Source organism: Mobula hypostoma, chromosome 1 (genome assembly GCF_963921235.1).
Source record: "Mobula hypostoma chromosome 1, sMobHyp1.1, whole genome shotgun sequence".
In the NCBI taxonomy this organism is placed as follows: Eukaryota; Metazoa; Chordata; class Chondrichthyes; order Myliobatiformes; family Myliobatidae; genus Mobula; species Mobula hypostoma.
The window spans coordinates 184,084,702-184,104,717 of record NC_086097.1 but is presented as its reverse complement, the minus strand read 5'-3'; the positions used below and the strand labels follow the sequence as shown (position 1 = coordinate 184,104,717).

Sequence of the window (20,016 nt, the reverse complement as noted above, 5' to 3'; positions counted from 1 at the left end):
CAGAAGGAGATGCCATTCAACTGTTTTTACCTGATAGGTTGCCCTGATTGTTTCTGTAGTGAAGATAGATGGGACTATTAGGATTTGTGGTGACAAGGTGATCAATAAAGAAAAAGGTAAATTGATATCCCCGTCTTTCTGATTGATGATTTGTTTTCTCAGTCAGGAGTAAGGCAATCTTCAAAACCCTCAACATATCACATAGTTACAAGTCAGAGAAAGGGTGAGAGGAGTACTCAATAATGAATGTCCACCTTAGACTGTTCCAAAGTAATAGACTACCATCTGGGATAGCAGGAATTCCGAACATTCCACAGAGAACAATAGATAACGTGATCCAAGGTCTGCCAGGAATCCAAGGTGCCATGTATTGTAACTCCAAAATAAATCAAAAGGAAAACACGGGAGCCAGGAATTATGTGCCTACTTTGTTTTTACTTTCGTGAGGAATGCACTTATGACTTGGTGGTGTAATGACGTATGCCATTCATGTACTTTTACATATAACCTGCAATTAATTATTTAAACAAACATTAATGCTTAAACAATATATTTACAATATTACTCAAATATTACTGATATATTAAAATATCATACTCGCCCTGTTTAGCTAAAAAAACAATTCAATATAGAATGTATCTCAACTATATACACAGCATACTATAAAATACAACTACTATATAGACATCTATAGGTTAGTAAATTTTAATTTATCCCATTCACGTCTAAAGGTTTAATCGCTGTAGATTTACTCTTGTGGGATAATGTCTTTATTGACAAGGGGAGGTCGCTCTACTTGGCAAGTGAGACCTATGGTTGTGAAAACAATCTCAGGTCTGGGGCCTTCTCCGTGGTAGTTGCAGGAGTTGAGTCAGGGACTGCAGGAATTGGTTCTGACAATTCTAGATATCTTGCTGTGGGATGTGTTGGCATCCCAAACAGTGCATGGCAAGCTGTTCAATCTGCTGATCTGTCCTAAGCCACCAGACAAAGCTTCAAGCCAATGCTTTCATTTTGACCATGCTTAAATGAAAGGGATATAGTTCCTCCAACACTAGCTCTCAGCTTGAATGGTAGAACAACTCTCAATCCCCAGGTAACGTGATACACGTCAAGGGTAAGTCCATTCCTGTGCTATTAAAATGAGGATTTGTGGTGCACATTGCAAACATTTTGAGTGGCCATGTAGAGCAGGGACAGTGTGAGGTCTTTTTCCGCTTTCCCTTTGGATCATCTCTGCCGTGATAGGGAAACTTTTGATTTCCATGAGGGAGAATACATCAAGATGAATGTCCTCTTTTGTAAATTTCTCCAAGGGTCAATGGGACAATCCAACAGCATTTCCATGATGAATTGTCTTCTTGAATTCAAATTTGTAATGACTTCCTCCAAGAAACAGGGTCCATCGCTGCTGTTAGTGGAACATCCTTCTGTGGATTGAAAATAGACACCAATGGTTGATGATCAATAATGATTGTAAACTCTCTCCCACACAAGTACTAGCTGAAAAGTTTTACTCCCCAAACAAGACTGAAGGCCTCTCTGTCAATCCGTGTGCAATCTTTCTCTGCAGCGGTAAGGGAACGTGATGGTGATCTTATAAACACCACAGACCCTGAGAGATCTATTCTTCTTGGCTACTGGGATGATTGGCATTGCCCATGGGCCTCACTCATCCTGAGAAAGAATTCATTCAGCCTCCGTGCAATCTAGCTCACTGGCCTCTTTATCACAGATGATATAAGGAACTGGATCGGCTTTGTAAAATTTGGTTTTGGCACTTTCATTTAACATTATTTTCCTGCACTGAGTTGGATGGCTGGCTGAAATCTGTGGACAGGTCTGGCCTACCTGGGAAGTTTAAAGCCTAGGTGTATCAGCATGGCATTCTTCCCAGAATCCTGTGGCACCTCCTCGTCTATGCAGTTCCGATCTCGACAGTCGAAACTTTAGAGAGGAGGGTTAGCAACCACCTCAGGAGATGGCTGGGGCTGCCAAAGAGCCTGAGCAGCATCGAACTGCAACTGCCCTTCAAATCCTTGGAGGAAGAAGTCAAGGTAACAAGAGCCAGAGAAGTGCTACAGTATAGGGATTCAAGTGACCCGAAGGTGGCTAGAGCAGGGATCCAAGTAAGTACTGGCAGGAAGTAGAGGGCAGAGGAAGCTGTTCAGGAGGCAGAGGCGAGGCTGCGTCACAGGAGGCTGGTGGGAGTGGTCACACGAGGCCGAGCTGGGCTAGGATCCTTTCCAACTCCCCAAATGGACACCAGAGGGAAGGAAAGGCGTCGTCTAGTTCAGGAGGAGGTGAGAGCAGTAGTGGAGGAGATGAGAGCCTGTGAGGCAGTGGGAATGAAGCAACAGGGAGCTTGGACAAGATGGGAGAATGCGGTTGAGAGGAAAGTGACCTGGGCTGATCTTTGGAAAGCCGAACCATACCGCATCCAACTTCTCATCCAGGCAGTGTACGATGTGCTTCCAAGCCCATCAAACCTGCACACATGGGGCAAGGCAGAGTCATCTGCGTGCCCACTGTGCTCCAAGCAAGGAACCCTGGAGCACATCCTCAGCGGCTGTGCAAGGGCACTTGGTGAGGGACGGTACAGGTGGAGGCATGATCAGATCCTGAAGACCATCGCTGAAGCTGTCAGCGCAGGAGTTGAGTGGGCGAAGCGGTCCCGACCCTCCAAGCAGACCATTGCCTTTGTCAGAGCTGGGGAGCAGCCAATACCTGCCAAAAGAACATCTGCAGGCATTCTGACCTCTGCAAGGGACTGGCAGCTGTTGGTGGACCTCGAACGGCAGCTGAAGTTCCCCAACCATATCGCAGCCACCACCCTGCGACTGGACATTGTCCTAGTGTCTGAGTCTACTAAGCAAGTGGTGCTGCTGGAGCTGACAGTCCCACGGGAAGATAGCTTAGAAGAGGCCTTTGAAAGGAAGCTCTCCAAGTACGCAGGACTGGTCGGCAACTGTCAGCAGGCTGGATGGAGAGCGAGGTGTCTCCCAGTGGAGGTTGGTTGTAGGGGATTCGTAGCCCATTCTTTAGTTAGAGCCTTCAGCATTTTGGGTATCGAGGGAGAAAGGAAGAGGAGAGCCATCCGCAGTACCACCGATGTGGCAGAGAGGGCCTTAAGATGGCTGTGGCTCAAAAGAGGGGAGCCATGGAGTCATAAGTAGCTAGCCATCTGGACACAAGCTGGGGTCTGATCAGCCCCGGCTGGGTCACCTGGAGGAGGTTGTATGATGTTGAAAGACCCAAAACACCCGATGATTCCAGGAACTTCACTGAAGATGTTTCCAGAAGCATCAGTAGATGTATGTACACAGCATACCCTTAATATGTTTGAGTTTTCCAATGCCATCCTTGACCACTGCTTTGGTATCATTCTGTACCTTTCTTAATTAGTTTACATTGATTCTACTGCAGGGGATGTGGATGGATCTCCAATCAAGTTGTAATTGTCTCAGCCAATTATGGCCCCACAATGCTGGCCCTCCTGTTTTTACCACATACAAGCAGAATGTGGCTTGTTGGTTGTTGTATTTACCTGTTCCAATGTTTTTCCAACAAGTTATCTTTTCTCCAGTATAAGTTCTTAGTTGGCTATCTGCAGGCTTCACCTCAGTATCTTTGAAATGCTGTTCAATCTCATTTTGTGTAATGACTGAAACAGCTGATCTGGTGTCCAATTCCATTTTAATGAATTTGCCATTCACTCCTGGTGTAAACCATATTGCTTGCTTCTTGCTAGTTTTCACATTGTAAATCTCAAGGCTACCCAGTTCTGTGTCACTCTCATTATTATCAGATTTTTCATCAACAGCATGTAGATCAGTGCTCTTTTTGAAACTGCAGCTTAACTTTTTAGCTTTTTTCTCTTCTCACTGCAGTCCATTTATTTTTGTCTGTCTGGCATGCATCTTTGTATGTATCCTATTTTGTTGCATTTTCTAAAGTTTCTCATTTAGATCTACATTGGTCTGGTGTATGTGAGTCCCTGTTACAATGATAACACAACTTGTTCAGCCAGGCAGATTTCTGTTTAGATGTAATTTTGTTCACGTTCGCTTTCATTTCTGACTGCAAGTTAATTGCATCTCTGGTTGCAGATTCTATTGATACTGTGATTTGATCTGCTCTTTTAAATGTGAATTGTGCCTCAGTTACAAGCCCTTATTGAATGCTTTCTTATAAGATGCCATGAACTAAACAATCTCTCGTGGGCATTATTAAGCCCATCACTTAGACGTCTTCAAGTCAGCCACATACACTAAAATGGATTCCTCTTCCTTTTGATTCTGCTTATGAAACCTAAAACATTCTGCAATCAACATTCATAATATCAGTCAAATTCATTTCGGCTGATTTGGTTGGAGCAATTAAATATCTAAGCAAACTGTATGCTTTCCCACCTAATGCATTCAGTAAAACTGGCACTTGTTTCTCATAAGCTAGTCCGTTTCCTTTAAAATATTGCTGAATTTTTTTCCGTATACATAAACCAGTTAACTGCTGTGCGATTGAACATGTCTATCTTTCCAACGTAGCCAGCCATCTCTGGTTTCTTACAAAAAATATTATTATTACTATCTCCTCACTGTTTTTCAACCCATGAATTTCATCCAGCCTTTTTTTAACAACCATCTTTCCCTCCCCGCTTCAGAAGAAAAAAAGTGCTATGCTTTTTTTTTTACTTGAATGTTTCTTTCTCTGCTTTTGAAGAAAAAACATGCTTGAACATTTTTTACTTGAACATCTTGCTGTGCTTCAACAGGTAGGTTTTCATCCGAGGTTCATTTTAAAACATACTCATCACCACCATTATGTTTTGTACTTCCAAAACATAAAACTAATCAAAAGAAAAACATGGGGCTAGGAGTTGCATGTTTGTTGCATTTTTACATTTCTGAGACTTGCTCTGATAATGTGGTGGCATAATGACATATGCCTTTCACGTACTTTTACATATAACCCATAATGAATTATGTAAACAACAAAGAATGCTTAATCAAACAATATATTTACAATATTACTCAAATGTTACTGAAATATTAAATAGACAACAATAGGTCATCTAGTTGACTGCTTGGTGTTTAGAAATTAGAAAAGGGACATACAAAAAGTCAGTAAGTTGTACATGCCAACCTTCACTAATCCGGCACCATTGAGACCTGAGGAGTGCCGGATTAGTGAAAATGCCGAATTACAGAAGGATCCCATTAAGCATAATCAGTGCCGGATTATCGAAGGAACCGGATTACAGGTGATCGGATTAGTGAAGGTCGACCAGTATCTTGTTGATTTCTAGAATTAGAAATATAATCAAGGAAAAGCTTGGTGTGCCTTTAAGGTATAATCTGTTCTGGTTATGAGATGAATGCTGAAGGACTCATTCAAGACAAATTAATAGTGCCAGATGCATTTAATCTGATCTAGTTCTATAACATTGAGGGCTAGTTTTGTGATACTCAGCCAGTATCAATTGTTCCTGCCTACCATCTTCAAGTACCGCATGAGGTCCACTTCATGATTTACTGTACTACAAAGAGAGATGAAATTAAGGAAAATCCCATGAGGTCCTATAGCTATATTAAGAGTAAAAAGCTGGCTAGGGAGAGAGTAAGTCTGCTCAAAGATCAGCAGGGCCACCTGTGTCTTGAGCCACAGGAAATGGATAATTTTAATGAATATTGCTCCTTAGTGTTTACTGAGGAGAAAATCATTGTTGTTCAAGAATTAAGGGAAACTAGTGGAAATGCTTTGGAGAAAATCCATGATACCAAGGCGAAGATATTTGCACCTTAAGGTGGATAAATCCCCAGGGCCTGACTGAATGCATCCTTGACTTTGTTGGAGGCTAGGGAGAAAATTGCAGAGGCCCTTGTCAAATATTTGCTTCATCATTAGTTACTAGTGAAGTTCCCAAAGAACGGAAAGAGGATAAATTGTTCTATAGTTTGAGAAGGATAGTTAGAGCAAGCCAGGGAACTGTAGCTCAGTCAGCTGATATGAGTAGTGGGGATGTTACTGGAGGTAATTCTGAGGGGCAGGACCTACCTGCATTTAACCATAAGACCATAAGACATAGGAGCAGAATTAGGCCATTTGGCCCATCGGTTCTGTTCCGCCATTCAATCATGGCTGAACCTTTTTTCTCCCCTCCTCTGCCCCACTCCCTGTAACCTTTAATGCCATGGCCAATCAAGATCCTGTCAAGCTCTGCCTGAAATACACTCAAAATGATCTGGCCTCCATAGCTGAATGTGGTAACAAATTCCACAAATTCATCATTCTCTGACTGAACAAATTTCTCCATATTTCTGTTTTAAATGGACGTCCCTCTATCCTGAGGCTGTGCCCTCTTGCCCTAGGCTCCCCCACCATAGGAAACACCCTTTCCACATCTACCCTGTCTAGGCCTTTCAATATTCAAAATGATTCAATGAGATCCCTCCCCCCACATCCTTCTAAATTCCAAGGAATACAGAGCCATCAGACATTCCTCATATGATAACCCTTTCTTTCCTGGAATCATTCTTGTGTGCCTACTCTGAAACTTCTCCAATGCCAGCACATCTTTTCTTAGATAAGAAGCCCAAAATTGTTCACAATACTTAAAGTGAGGCCTCACCAGTGCCTTATAAAGCCTCAGCATCACATTCCTGCTCTTGTTTTCTGGACCTCTAGAATGCGAACCACCGACTGAACTGCAGTTAACCTTTAGGGTGTTCTACACAATGACTCCCAAGTCCCTTTGTTTCTCAAATTTTTGGCTTTTTTCCCCATTTAGATAATAGACTGCACATTCATTTCTTCTGCCAAAGTACATGACTACACATTTTCCAACACTGTATTTGATTCACCACTTTCTTACCCATTCTACTAATCTGTCTAAGTCCTTTACAGCCTTCCTGTTTCCTCAACACTACCTGCCCCTCCACCAATCTTCGTATCATCTGGAAACTTGGCAACAAAGCCATCTACTCCATCAGCTAAATCATTGATATGCAGCATAAAAGAAACGGTCCCAACACCAACCCCTGCAGAAAACCACTAGTCACTGGCAGCTAACCAGAGAAGGACTCTTTTACTCCCACATTTGTGTGGACAGAGTCTGATTAGGAATAATTAGCAGGCTTTGTGCATAGGAAGCTGTGACTTATCAAACCTTTGGAGCTTTTTGGGAAGGTAATCAAAAAGGTAGATGAAATTAGAGCAGTGGAGGTTTTCTTGTTGGACATTAGCAAGCCTTGGACAAGGTTCCACATGGTAGGCTAGTCTGCAAGGTTAGGTTCTGTGGAATCCACAGAAAGCTAGTTTGGTGGGTTCAAAATTGTCTCAGAGATGGAAAGCAGAGAGTAGTGGCTGAAGGTTATTTCTCACAATGGAAGCTGGTGACTAGTGGTGTGCCACAGGAACGAGTATTGGGACTCCTGTTATTCATCATTTATATAAATGATTTAGATTCAAAAGTATAAGTATATGACATGTAATTAAGAGGTGTTGTTGATAGTGAAAAAGTTTATTGTGGGTTATAGGTGGACTTGGATCAGTTAGGGAAGTGGGCTGAGGACTAGCAAATAGATTTCAATATGAACAGGTATAGGGTGATGCACGCTGGAAAGTCAAACCTGCGACAGACTTATACCATGAATGGTAGTGCACTAGGAACTGTAATGGAAGAGGGAAAATTGGGAATGCAAGTGCATTATTCATTAAAAAAGACGTCATGGACAGGGTGGTGAAAACAATGTTAAGCACAGAGGCCTTCATCAGTCAGGAAACCGAGTAGAGGAATTGGGACAATATGTTGCCAATGTATAAGCTCGTGAGGTTCCACTTGCAGCACTGTGTACAGTTTTGGTCACATTAGTATAGGAAAGATACGATTAAACTGGAAAGAGTGTGTGAAAGAATTACAAGGATGTTGCCAGGACCAGAGGGCCTGAGTTATACGGAGAGGTTGGCCAGGCTACGAAGTCCAAAGCTGTGGCGGGGGGGGGGGCATAGATTTAGGAATGAAAGTGGAAAAATTTAAAAGGGAACTGAGTGGCAAATTTCTCATGCAGGAGGTATTGAGTATATGGAACAAACTGTACTGGAGGCAGGTACCACAGTATAATTTAAAAAACACTGGACAGGTACACGGAATGGGACATAGGCCGAACGCGGAAAGTGACTTTGTGGACACTGTGCTAAGCATGGATTTTTTGGGCCAAAGTACCTGTATTTGTGCTGTATTTCTGCATGATGCCATGACTCAAGGCAAGGTGGCGATGTTCAAAGATGCAAGAAGCTGTCTAAGTAAGTCTTGCTGAATTCATATGTCCTTATTCATTACACCCCATCAAAGCTGTTGCTGCAGTCCCAGTGTAGTTCTGACAGACGCTGTCGCGAATACAGATAAATGATCATTTGGTTTTCTATTAAGGTTTATTTCCAAATTAGAGCAATGATACTCACAACTGGACAAAAAAGATTTGACTATAGAGTGCCCAAATTCCACAAGTATCTGGATAACTGAAATTCTGGTTATTCTGGCTGATGTTGATCTTGATGATGGTTCAGGTGATAAAACACTGAGCAAATTCCCTGCTGCACCATACATCAAAATTGTCCACTCAAGCAGATTCACATTTTCCTGAAGGAGAATGTTCCCCATCTTCTTCTGAAACGGATGTAGTGAAGAAAGTCACATCTCAAAATGAGATAATATAATCAGTGCTCCATCATTTGCAATGAGCAACAAAATTGCCAGTTTGAATTTTAAAGAAAAGAATGGATTTGTTCAGTCATCATAAAGTAAACTAAAGGAGGTTCAGAGGAATTTATCTGCCGTCTCCTGCTTATCAATGAAAATGCAATTTTGAATGAGTCCTACAACATCAGTGCATTCTTGAAGTAGAATACAGCTGTTAATCTAAATGAAGGTTCAGAAGGTATGACAGACCAAGAAAATGATCCTTAATAATCATTACATTCCACAATGTGTGTGAGTCACTAGGAATATATTTGGTATACCCATATGTGTTATTGTTCAAATCTATTTTCCCCTTATTGCTCTGTTTGGCTGAACTGGAACAAGTATGAGCAATGTACTGGTGGCTGTTTTCTCTTTCACCTTTCTGACAGTTTCATTGTGTAATTCCAGTCAGGTTTAGAGATGAGGTGTTATTGCTGATAGCTTTAGTATCCAAACAGTTTAATGGGGGCTTATCTTCCGCTTACTGAAGAATTTTATAAAAGTTTTGAATTTTTTCTGATCCAAATGCAGCTGAAAATTAATTTACAGCTACATGTCCAAAGCATGTGCTCAAATACAGCCATTGAAGTGAACAAGAAATTACTGCTCATAACAAATGGCGTAGTGATGTATTAGATCATTCTAGATCCTCAAAGGAGTATCACTGAGGTTTGTCAGGCAGCTGTCATGGTGCGTACGGTACTTTACAACCTGCAAGTCAAAAATATCAGTTGTAGCAATTGCAGTAGAGTGGCACATCTAGAAGGTCTTACAGTTCCCCAGCAACCTGGCTGTAAACTTCATCGCCAATACTGTCTGTGTGCAGCTTGCACATGCTCCCTGAACTGCATGGATTTCTTCTAGATGCTCTGGTTTCCTTCCTAATCTAGAGGTGCAGGTTCAAGTTCATCAGTTAATTGACAGCTGTAAGTCACCCTTATTGCAAGTACCTGGTACAATGTTGGAAATATGGGCTGAATAGATTACAGGGGAAATGAGTTGTGTTGGGGGTGGGGAGGTGGAATGAGGTAGTTCTGTCAGCTGCTAAACTGAATGGTTGAATGGTCTCCTTCTATGAATGCTGGAAATCATATGGAGGTCAGTTGGGAAATAAAATCAACAGAAATAATCTATGATCCACTACCACTGGTATATTGCTGATACAGGGCCACCAGGAAGAGAAAACTTTTAGGTGTTTGGTCATTCTGAACTACTAATAAAGTACTTTGAGAGTGCACAGGCTAATTCACATGAGGCACAAAAATAATGTGCATTTTAATTGAAGGTTCAAAACAGCCTACCTCTAGGTGCATTCCTACAGCCCAGGGAGCAATTAGTCACGTGAAACAATCCTGAAAGTGGCAATAGCTCAAGGGAACAATTGTTGTTCACAAACCATATTAGATATACAATACAGAGAAAATAGATTGAAACAATAAAACACCAAGGCACATTCTGTAGGATAGTTTTCTATAGAAAAGCTGACACTGTGGAATGGCATGTGATTTAATTTAGCAGTGCTAAGGCTTTTAGAACATTAGTTGGGTGAAGAACTGCAAATGCTAGAAATTTGAAACAAAAACAGAAAATGCTAAAGCAGTCAGCAGATCAAATAGCATTTGTAAGGGGAGAAATGGAGTCAATATTTCAAGCTGATAATCCTTCATCAGAACTGGAAAAGGAGAAAAAAAAAACAAGATGCTTTAAGTTGAGAGAGGGGAAACATGAAGAGAACAGAGGAAATATCTGTGGTGTGTGCATTCAAGGCGACAAATTGCTATAAAAGCTGCCAGTTATGTACATATATAGATAAAAAGCTCAAATTAAAAGATACATACTGCAACATGTCTAGAAAGAACAGTTAATATTAAGTCTTCACCATAGTTCCCTCTAAGCTGTGCGCATGTGCGCATGCACATACGTTTTTCAACCAGCGCACAAAGGAAATTAATGTGTGCACATAAAGTTAGTTACCTAAAATAATGTAGTAATTAATAATTATACTTACTGAAAATAATATTTTAGCTGACTGTTTCTGTTAACTAGTTAGTTGGTTTTTCAAATACCACAATGCACATCACAAATTTACGTCACCTCACCTATCCTGTTCCGCTTTGTACAGCTGCATCACGGCGGCAGCCATGTTTGGCGGACAGTGTTCATATCATAAAATTTATAAAGGTCTGTTTCAAATCCTGTAGATAGCTTACTAAGTTTTCATTGGAAAAGAATATTGATTCACTATGTTGAATTCAAAAGACGCGAAGGGCGTGAAGCGCAAAAGAACTGCAAATTTGTTTAAAGTTGAATGGCTTAACAAAATAGTAGAAACTGCTACACCGAAAGCTCATGAGGTCATGAACGTTCAGCTATGAGAAATATTTATGTATGATTCGGAAACTTTGTATCATCGTGATGCGAAAGTTGCTTGAGAACTTGCTAGTGGAAAGAAATGGGATGATATTTGGAAACTTGACTTTTTGAAGCGACATTTGGCAAGTAAATCGCATTTGGATGGTGTACAAAAGGTCAGGCAACAGAACCTGCCATTACCTGTTACAGGAGTGCTATGCATGTTACGGTTGAGTGCAGATGAGCGAGAGTGAAGACAATCAAACCCAAAGGAGATTAAAGTTGAGGTACAAGAATGGTCAGCTTTTGATTTCTCCGCAATTGCAGATTGTGACTTCACATTTGGCGATGAACAAGTTAATGCCTTATGTCTAAAATATCATGATTTTCTAGCTGAAAATATTGTAATAGTTAACCAGTTTAATGATTTCAAATTTTCTGTGCAAGAAAAAATTAAATCCAAACCAATTTCAAACTTTGCTCCAATGGTGGCATTTGTACTTCAAAATGAACAGTTTTGCGACCTTGCACAGTTGATGGACATTGGGGGAACCTTTCTTGTGTCTAGTGCGGACTGTGAGCGAGGTTTTAGCCTAGTGAATCAGCTCAAAAACAAGCTGATAAACCATTTAGGTGAATGCCATTTGGGTATATTAATGAGAATCAAAAGCTATCAATTGGATAGAAGTTCTATTAGTCTAGATAGAGTTTATAAAGAATGGGTAAATGCCAAAGACAGGAGAGAGATAAAATAACTGAGTGACTTAAGTATGTATGTTATTTTGTTGTTATTCTGTGCAGTTTTATGTCAAATGTTTTGTAAACTTACATAAACTGTGCCAAGTGTGCATTCAGTGCGCACATACTTTTGTCACAGGAAAAAAATTTGCACAACATAAGATTTTTGCGCACACTGACTACTAAAAATTAGAGGGAAAATTGGTCTTCACCAATTTGGACACTGAGGATAAAAGATGTGAAATCATGTTACAACTGTATAAAACTTTGATTAGGCCACTTTTGTGATTTTGTTGCATTTCTGGTTACAAACCTGTAGGAAAGAAGAAGGGTTTAGAAAGCGCACAGAAGCATTGTTTTCTTTCGAATGTCAAAGGCTAATGGGTAATGTGATAGAAGTACATAAAATCATGAGAGACATAAATAGGCTAGATACATTTCCTACAGTGGAAATGTCAAACACTAGGGGGTTTGGGTTTAAAGTGAAGGGAGAGAGTTTAAAGGAGATTTGTAAGGCAAGATTTTTCACACAAAGTGCTGTATGCTTGGAATCCGTTGCGAGGGAAGGTGATAGAAGTGGATATAATAGGAGCACTTAAGAGTCATTTAGTTGGAGATATGAACAGACAAGGAATTGAGGGACATGGGACCATGTGCAGGCAGATGAGATTAAATTAAATTGTCATCATGGTTGGTGCAGACATAAGACCATAAGACCATAAGACAAAGGAGTAGAAGTAGGCCATTCAGCCCATCGAGTCTGCTCCGCCATTTTATCATGAGCTGATCCATTTTATCCTATTTAGTCCCACTGCCCCGCCTTCTCACCATAACCTTTGATGCCCTGGCTACTCAGATACCTATCAATCTCTGCCTTAAATACACCCAATGACTTGGCCTCCACTGCTGCCCGTGGCAACAAATTCCATAGATTCACCACCCTCTGACTAAAAAAATTTCTTCGCATTTCTGTTCTGAAAGCGCGCCCTTCAATCCTTGAGTCATGCCCTCTCGTACTAGACTCCCCCAGCATGGGAAACAACTTTGCCACATCCACTCTGTCCATGCCTTTTAACATTCGAAATGTTTCTATGAGGTCTCCCCTCATTCTTCTAAACTCCAAGGAATACAGTCCAAGAGCGGACAAACGTTCCTCATATGTTAACCCTCTCATTCCCGGAATCATTCTAGTGAATCTTCTCTGTACCCTCTCCAACGTCAGCACATCCTTTCTTAAATAAGGAGACCAAAACTGCCCACAGTACTCCAAGTGAGGTCTTACCAGCGCCTTATAGAGCCTCAACATCACATCCCTGCTCCTATACTCCATTCCTCTAGAAATGAATGCCAACATTGCATTCGCCTTCTTCACTACCGACTCAACCTGGAGGTTAACTTTAAGGGAATCCTGTACGAGGACTCCCAAGTCCCGTTGCATCTCAGAACTTTGAATTCTTTCCCCATTTAAATAATAGTCTGCCCATTTATTTTTTCTGCCATAGTGCATAACCATACACTTTCCAACATTGTACTTCATTTGCCACTTCTTTGCCCATTCTTCCAATCTATCCAAGTCTCTCTGCAGACTCTCCGTTTCCTCAGCACTACCGGCCCTTCCACCTATCTTCGTATCGTCAGCAAACTTAGCCACAAAGCCATCTATTCCATAATCCAAATCGTTGATGTACAATGTAAAAAGAAGCAGCCCCAACACTGATCCCTGTGGAACACCACTGGTAACCGGCAGCCAACCAGAACAGGATCCCTTTATTCCCACTCTCTGTTTCCTGCCAATCAGCCAACACTCTGTCCACGTATGTAACTTTCCTGTAATTCCATGGGCTCTTATCTTGTTAAGCAGCCTCATGTGTGGCACCTTGTCAAAGGCCTTCTGAAAATCCAAATATACAATATCCACTGCATCTCCCTTGTCTAGCCTACTGGTAATTTCCTCAAAAAATTGTAATAGGTTTGTCAGGCAGGATTTTCCTTTAAGGAATCCATGCTGAGTTCTGCCTATCTTGTCATATGCCTCCAGGTACTCTGTAACCTCATCCTTGACAATCGACTCCAACAACTTCCCAACCACCGACGTCAAGCTAACAGGTCTATAATTTCCTTTTTGCTTCCTTGCCCCCTTCTTAAATAGCGGAGTGACATTTGCAATCTTCCAGTCTTCCGGAACCATGTCAGAATCTATCGACTTTTGAAAGATCATCGCTAATGCCTCCGCAATCTCCACAGCTACTTCCTTCAGAACACAAGGGTGCATTCCATCTGGTCCGGGAGATTTATCAACCTTTAGCCTATTCAGCTTCCTGAGTACTTTCTCTGTCGTAATTGTGACTGCGCACACTTCTCTTCCCTGCCACCCTTGAGTGTCCGGTATCCTGCTGTCTTCCTCAGTGAAGACTGATGCAAAATACTTGTTCAGTTCCTCTGCCATCTCCTCATCTCCCATTACAGTTTCTCCAGTATCATTTTCTATCTGTCCTATATCTACTCTCACCTGTCTTTTACTCTTTATATACTTGAAAAAGCTTTTAGTATCCTCTTTGATATTATTTGCTAGTTTCCTTTCATAGTTAATCTTTTCTCTCTTAATGACCTTCTTGGTTTCCTTTTGTAAGATTTTAAAGACTTCCCAATCCTCTGTCTTCCCACTAATTTTTGCTTCCTTGTATGCCCTCTCCTTAGCTTTAACTTTGGCTTTGACTTCTCTTGTCAACCACGGTTGCATCCTTTTTCCACTCGAAAATTTCTTCTTTTTTGGAATATACCTGTCTTGCACATTCCTCATTTCTCGCATAAACTCCAGCCACTGCTGCTCTGCCGTCTTTCCCGCCAGTGTCTCTTTCCAGTCAACTTTGGCCAGTTCCTCTCTCATGCCACTGTAGTTTCCTTTACTCCACTGAAACACCGACACATCAGATTTCGGCTTCTCTTTTTCAAATTTCACAGTGAACTCAATCATGTTATGATCACTGCCTCCTAAGGGTTCTTTCACCTCAATCTCTCCAATCACCTCCGGTTCATTACACAATACCCAATCCAGTACAGCCGATCCCCTAATGGGCTCAACAACAAGCTGTTCTAAAAAGCCATCTCGCAGACGTTCTACAAATTCTCTCTCTTGAGATCCAGTGCCGAACTGATTTTCCGAATCCACTTGCATGTTAAAATCCCCCACAATTATCATAACACTGCCCTTCTGACAAGCCTTTTCTATTTCCAGTTGTAATTTGTAGTCCACATCCCTGCAGCTGTTTGGAGGCCTATAAATAACTGCCATCAGGGTCCTTTTACCCCTGCTATTCCTTAGCTCAACCCATAAAGATTCTGCACCTTCCGATCCTACATCACCTCTTTCTAATGATTTAATATGATTTCTTACCAATAAAGCCACGCCTGCCCCTCTGCCTACCTTCCTATCCTTCCGATACACCATGTATCCTTGGACGTTCAGCTCCCAGAGACATGCATCCTTTCGCCAGGTCTCAGTGATGGCCACAATATCATACCTGCCAATCTGTAGCTGTACAACAAGATCATCCACCTTATTTCTTATGCTGCGTGCATTTAAGTACAACACCTTAAGACCAGTATTTGATACTTTTTGCTTTGATTTCACTGCAATGTTATTGCACTGCAACTCATCCCAATGGCTACACATTTGCCCCGTCACCTGCCTGTCTTTCCTGACGTCTTTACTGCTCACTATCTTAGATTTATTTCTGTTTTCCCCTTCCTCCGCTCTATCATTCCGGTTCTCATCCCCCTGCCAAATTAGTTTAAACCCTCCCTAACAGCTCTATTAAACTTTCCCTCCAGGATATTGGTCCCCTTCGGGTTCAGGTGTAACCTGTCCTTTTTGAACAGGTCATACTTCCCCCAGAAGAGATCCCAATTATCCAAGAATCTGAAGCCCTGCCCCCTACACCAGTCTCTCAGCCAGGCATCCATCTGCCTGATCCGACTACTCTTGCCCTCGCTAGCACGTGGCACAGGTAGCAATCCTGAGATTACTACCCTGGAGGTCCGGCTTCTCAGCTTCCTTCCTAACTCCTGGAAATCTCTCTTCAGGACCTCCTCCTTTGTCCTATCTATGTCATTGGTACCAACATGTACCAAGACAAATGGCTGCTCACCCTCCCCCTTTAGAATATTCAGGACCCGATCCGAGACATCCCGTACCCTGGCACCTGGGAGGCAACACACCATGCGGGTATCTCTGTCAGGCTCACAGAATCTCTTGTCTGTTCCCCTGACTATGGAATCTCCCACGACTACCGCATTTCTCTTCACCCTCCTTCTCTCCTGCACAACAGCATGGTTGACCTTTTTTGTATTTAGTACTGTTCTGTGTTCTATGTAAAGCGCAATGGGTGCAAATGACCCAGATGTAAGATTAGGTGCTCAAATTGTACATCAATGGAGCAATGTGGGCAGTCAAAGACAAGGAGGACAGAGTGGGGTGGTCAGTTAAGGTGATAGGCAGCTGGAAGCTCAAAGTTGTCCTTGTCAACTGAAGAATGTTGTTTTGCAAAGCAGTCACTCAATCTGTACTTGGTTTCTCTAATGCAGAGGAGATCACATTTTTAGCACTAAATGCAACTCACTATGCAAATTGTTTCACCTGGAAGGATTGCTTCACTCTGCGGATATTGGGAAAGAACAAGGTAACATAACAGATGCCTCAGTTCCTTTGTTTGCCTGGAAAGTCCTGTGAGAAGAGGGGTGCTGTTCATTAATTGAGTAGGCCTGACACCAAGTAGACAGCCGACACTTGCAGATGGGCATTTCGCAGTCCAGAAAAACCTGAACATAAGAAAAAAGCATAAGCACAAAGTTAAAATCTTATTACAATTGTCTTTGCATAATTTTTTTTTAAAAAAGCACTTGGATCTGGTTACCAGCCACTTTAAAAATAATCATTACCTAGAAATAGGTTGGACCTTCTAAAGGTATGTTACTCTGATATTTTGTCTTCAGCCAATGCATTTTGTCAGAGTCGGTTCTGGAGAATTCAATTGAGCATGAGGTCTACTGCACTGTGTTCTTTTGGATGGAACTCATACACTTGACAAAGCTTCAAAGAAAAGTCCCTTTGGGACTGAAATAGAACATAAAACAACACAAAACAGACCAACCATGATGCCAGTTTAAATTAATATCATCTGCCTGCTCATGGCCCCATATTCCTCAATCCTTGCCAGTTCATTTTTCTGTCTAAATGCCTCTTAAGTTTTGCTCTGTTGGGGATGGAGCCAGGGCTGTGCTTAGGTTAGGATTAGGATTTGCCAGTGATAGAGAAACAGAAGTAATGGATTTCCCAGCTGACTGGGAACAGTAGATGGTAGAATTGCTAGCTGGGACAGCGTAGAATAGGTTTTAAATTTAAAGGTAAGTTAACTGTTAGTTGATAACCTAGGTAGAGTTTCTAGCAAGTAATATTGATAACTGCAGGTTGTTATTAATGGTAGAACTGGTATGTGGCCAGTAGTCAATTGGTCTTGCAATTAGTCTCGATGACAGGAGTGGTCAAGGAGGAACCTGTGTCTGAGGACCCTGCGATGGTGCAGATGGATTGTGTAGGTAAGTTGCTCTTTTGAAATTGAAGTGGTTACGGCATCAGGAGGGAAGCTGGTAATCAGACCAAATAAAGAGGATTTACCTAAGATTATGTTCCAACTGTTGGCTTGCAATCTGTTCGGGCATGATTCCTTAAGTTATTAAAGCACTGTGACAGCCTGTTTTCTTAATACTGATCTGCGCATTCTGTGACTCAGATACATCCCTTCAGATATATGCCCTCAGATAGGGCAGCATGATAGCTGCTCTGGTTTCCTCCCTCATTCCAAAGGTGCATGAGTTAGTAAGCCGTGGGCATACTTTGTGGAAACACTTGCAGGCTGTCCTCAGCATTTCTTCGGACTGCGTTTGTTGTTAACACATCCATTTCACTGTATGTTTCAATATCTTGAATTACAGGTGACAAATAAAGCTAATCAAATTTTTCCTAATGCTGTTGAGAATTGATGAAGGGAAAATTTGGAATTATCTGATTGAATGGCATTGTGTTAAATAAACAACATAGAGCCCTTTGTAATTTTGTTTCTCAAAACCCTTCATGGAACTCAGCTTTTCATCAGAGTGCAAGGTGAAGTCACTACTTGTTTAATAATTTCTCCTTAATCAGCAGCAGGAAGTCATCCACAGCGCGCACACTAACTGCTGTGAATTCTGGTGACTATTGCTAAGATTATGCTATAGTGTCACTGACGATAAACACCAGCACACCTCAGGGGTGTGTGTCTATATACCCATGACTGTGCGGCTAGGCATAGCTCAAATAACATCTATAAATTTGCTGATGATACAACCTTTGCTGGTAGAATCTCAGGTGCTGATGAGAGGACGTAAAGGAGTGAGATATGCCAACTAGTGGAGTGGTGTCACAGCAACAACCTGGCATTCAATGTCAGTAAAACGAAAGAGCTGATTGTGGACTTCAGGAAGGGTAAGATGAAGAGATACATACCAATCGTCATAGAGGGGTCAGAAGAGCAGAGAGTGAGCAGTTTCAAGTTCCTGGGTGTCAAGATCTCTGAGGACCTAACCTGGTCCCAACATATCAATGTAGTTATAAAGAAGGCAAGACAGCAGCTATACTTCATTAGGAGTTTGAAGAGATTTGGTATGTCAACAAATACATTCAAAAACTTCTATAGATGTAACATAGAGAGCATTCTGACAGGCTGCATCACTGTCTGGTGGGCGGGAAGGGTGGGGAGGAACTACTGCACAGGACCGAAAGAAGCTGCAGAGGGTTGTTAATTTAGTCGGCTCCATCTTGGGTACTAGTCTACAAAGTACCCAGGACATCTTTAAGGAGCGGTGTCTCAGAAAAGCAGCATCTATTGTTAAGGACCTCCAGCACCCAGGGCATGCCCTTTTCTCACTGTTACCATCAGGTAGGAGGTACAGAAGCCTGAAGACACACACTCAGCGATCCAGAAACCGTTTCTTCCCCTCTGCCATCCAATTCCTAAATGGACATTGAACCCGTGAACACTATCTCACTTTTTTAATATATATTACTTCTGTCTTGCACGATTTTTAATCTATTCGACATATGTATACTGTAATTGATTTATTTACTTATTTATTATTATTATTATTTTTTATTATGTATTGCATTGAACTGCTAACTTAACAAATTTCACGACACATACCGTTGATAATAAACCTGAGTCTGATTCTGAACTTTCTAGGGTTCTTCCAAGTTGCTGAATTCTACAGAGGATGCCAGCAACTACTCAGAAAGCTGCTAAAAGAGGGAGAACTCATACATCATGGAGCCACACAAAAAAAAGAAGCAGACACTCAGCCCACAACGTACATGCCAACTTTTTTGCCCGTTTACACAACTTGTTGCTTGCATTGTTGTACTGTATTTAATGTTCTAAGTAATGGTGATTAATGCGTACACTATGCTCAATATGGAATTGTAATATTTTAAGTTACTAAACTCATCTGAAGAGATCTACATTATTCATCCAGGGACATAAGTTCAAAACCCACCTTGGCATTCTGGAATGTAAGTGCCTCATTATCAGTGTCATACATGTCCTTTGCAGAACAAAATAATAAATTAGTGACATACTTACAAGATATGTTTATAATAAAAAAAATTACAAGATACAGGGAAATGTTTCCATTAAGCACTTTCCAGAACTTGTGCTTGTTTAAATAAGCAGTGTCTGTGGAGGAATCCAGCTTGCCCAAGACTTTAAGATTGGAAGATTTAAAGGCACTAGAGCCTGACTGTAAATCCCTTGTACTCCGTGCCTCAGGCCAGGGTCAGTGGTGGAAGGCAGCTGAGGGAACTGCTCACTGCCTCACTGCAAGAACAAATGGCACATAAACAAAAGCTTTTTACAGTATCTCGGTACTTCTGACAATAATAAACTAATACCAATAAAAATGCCTAGTTCATATAGTAAATGTATTAGAGCAAAATGAGAAAATAGTGCCCATAGCGTATACTGTATATGTTTAAATATTTGTGGACATGGGAACATCTTGTTTTAATATTTATTTAGATGAAATCAATTGTGTTGTGAAATGCATGACTAGATCTGAATCATAGCATTTACCTGTGTTCTGAGATTGAATTTCAG

General features: G+C 41.4%; 1 long non-coding RNA gene across 1 annotated transcript in view; it reads left to right on the top strand.

The window, feature by feature from the left end:
* The window catches only part of LOC134342719 (uncharacterized), an 83,807-nt gene extending 64,571 nt beyond the window's left edge, over positions 1 to 19,236 (top strand). The window contains exon 3 of the long non-coding RNA XR_010017083.1: positions 19,108 to 19,236. This is a non-coding gene — a long non-coding RNA (uncharacterized LOC134342719). The remainder of the gene's footprint in view (positions 1 to 19,107) is intronic.
* Positions 19,237 to 20,016: the final 780 nt, after the last annotated feature.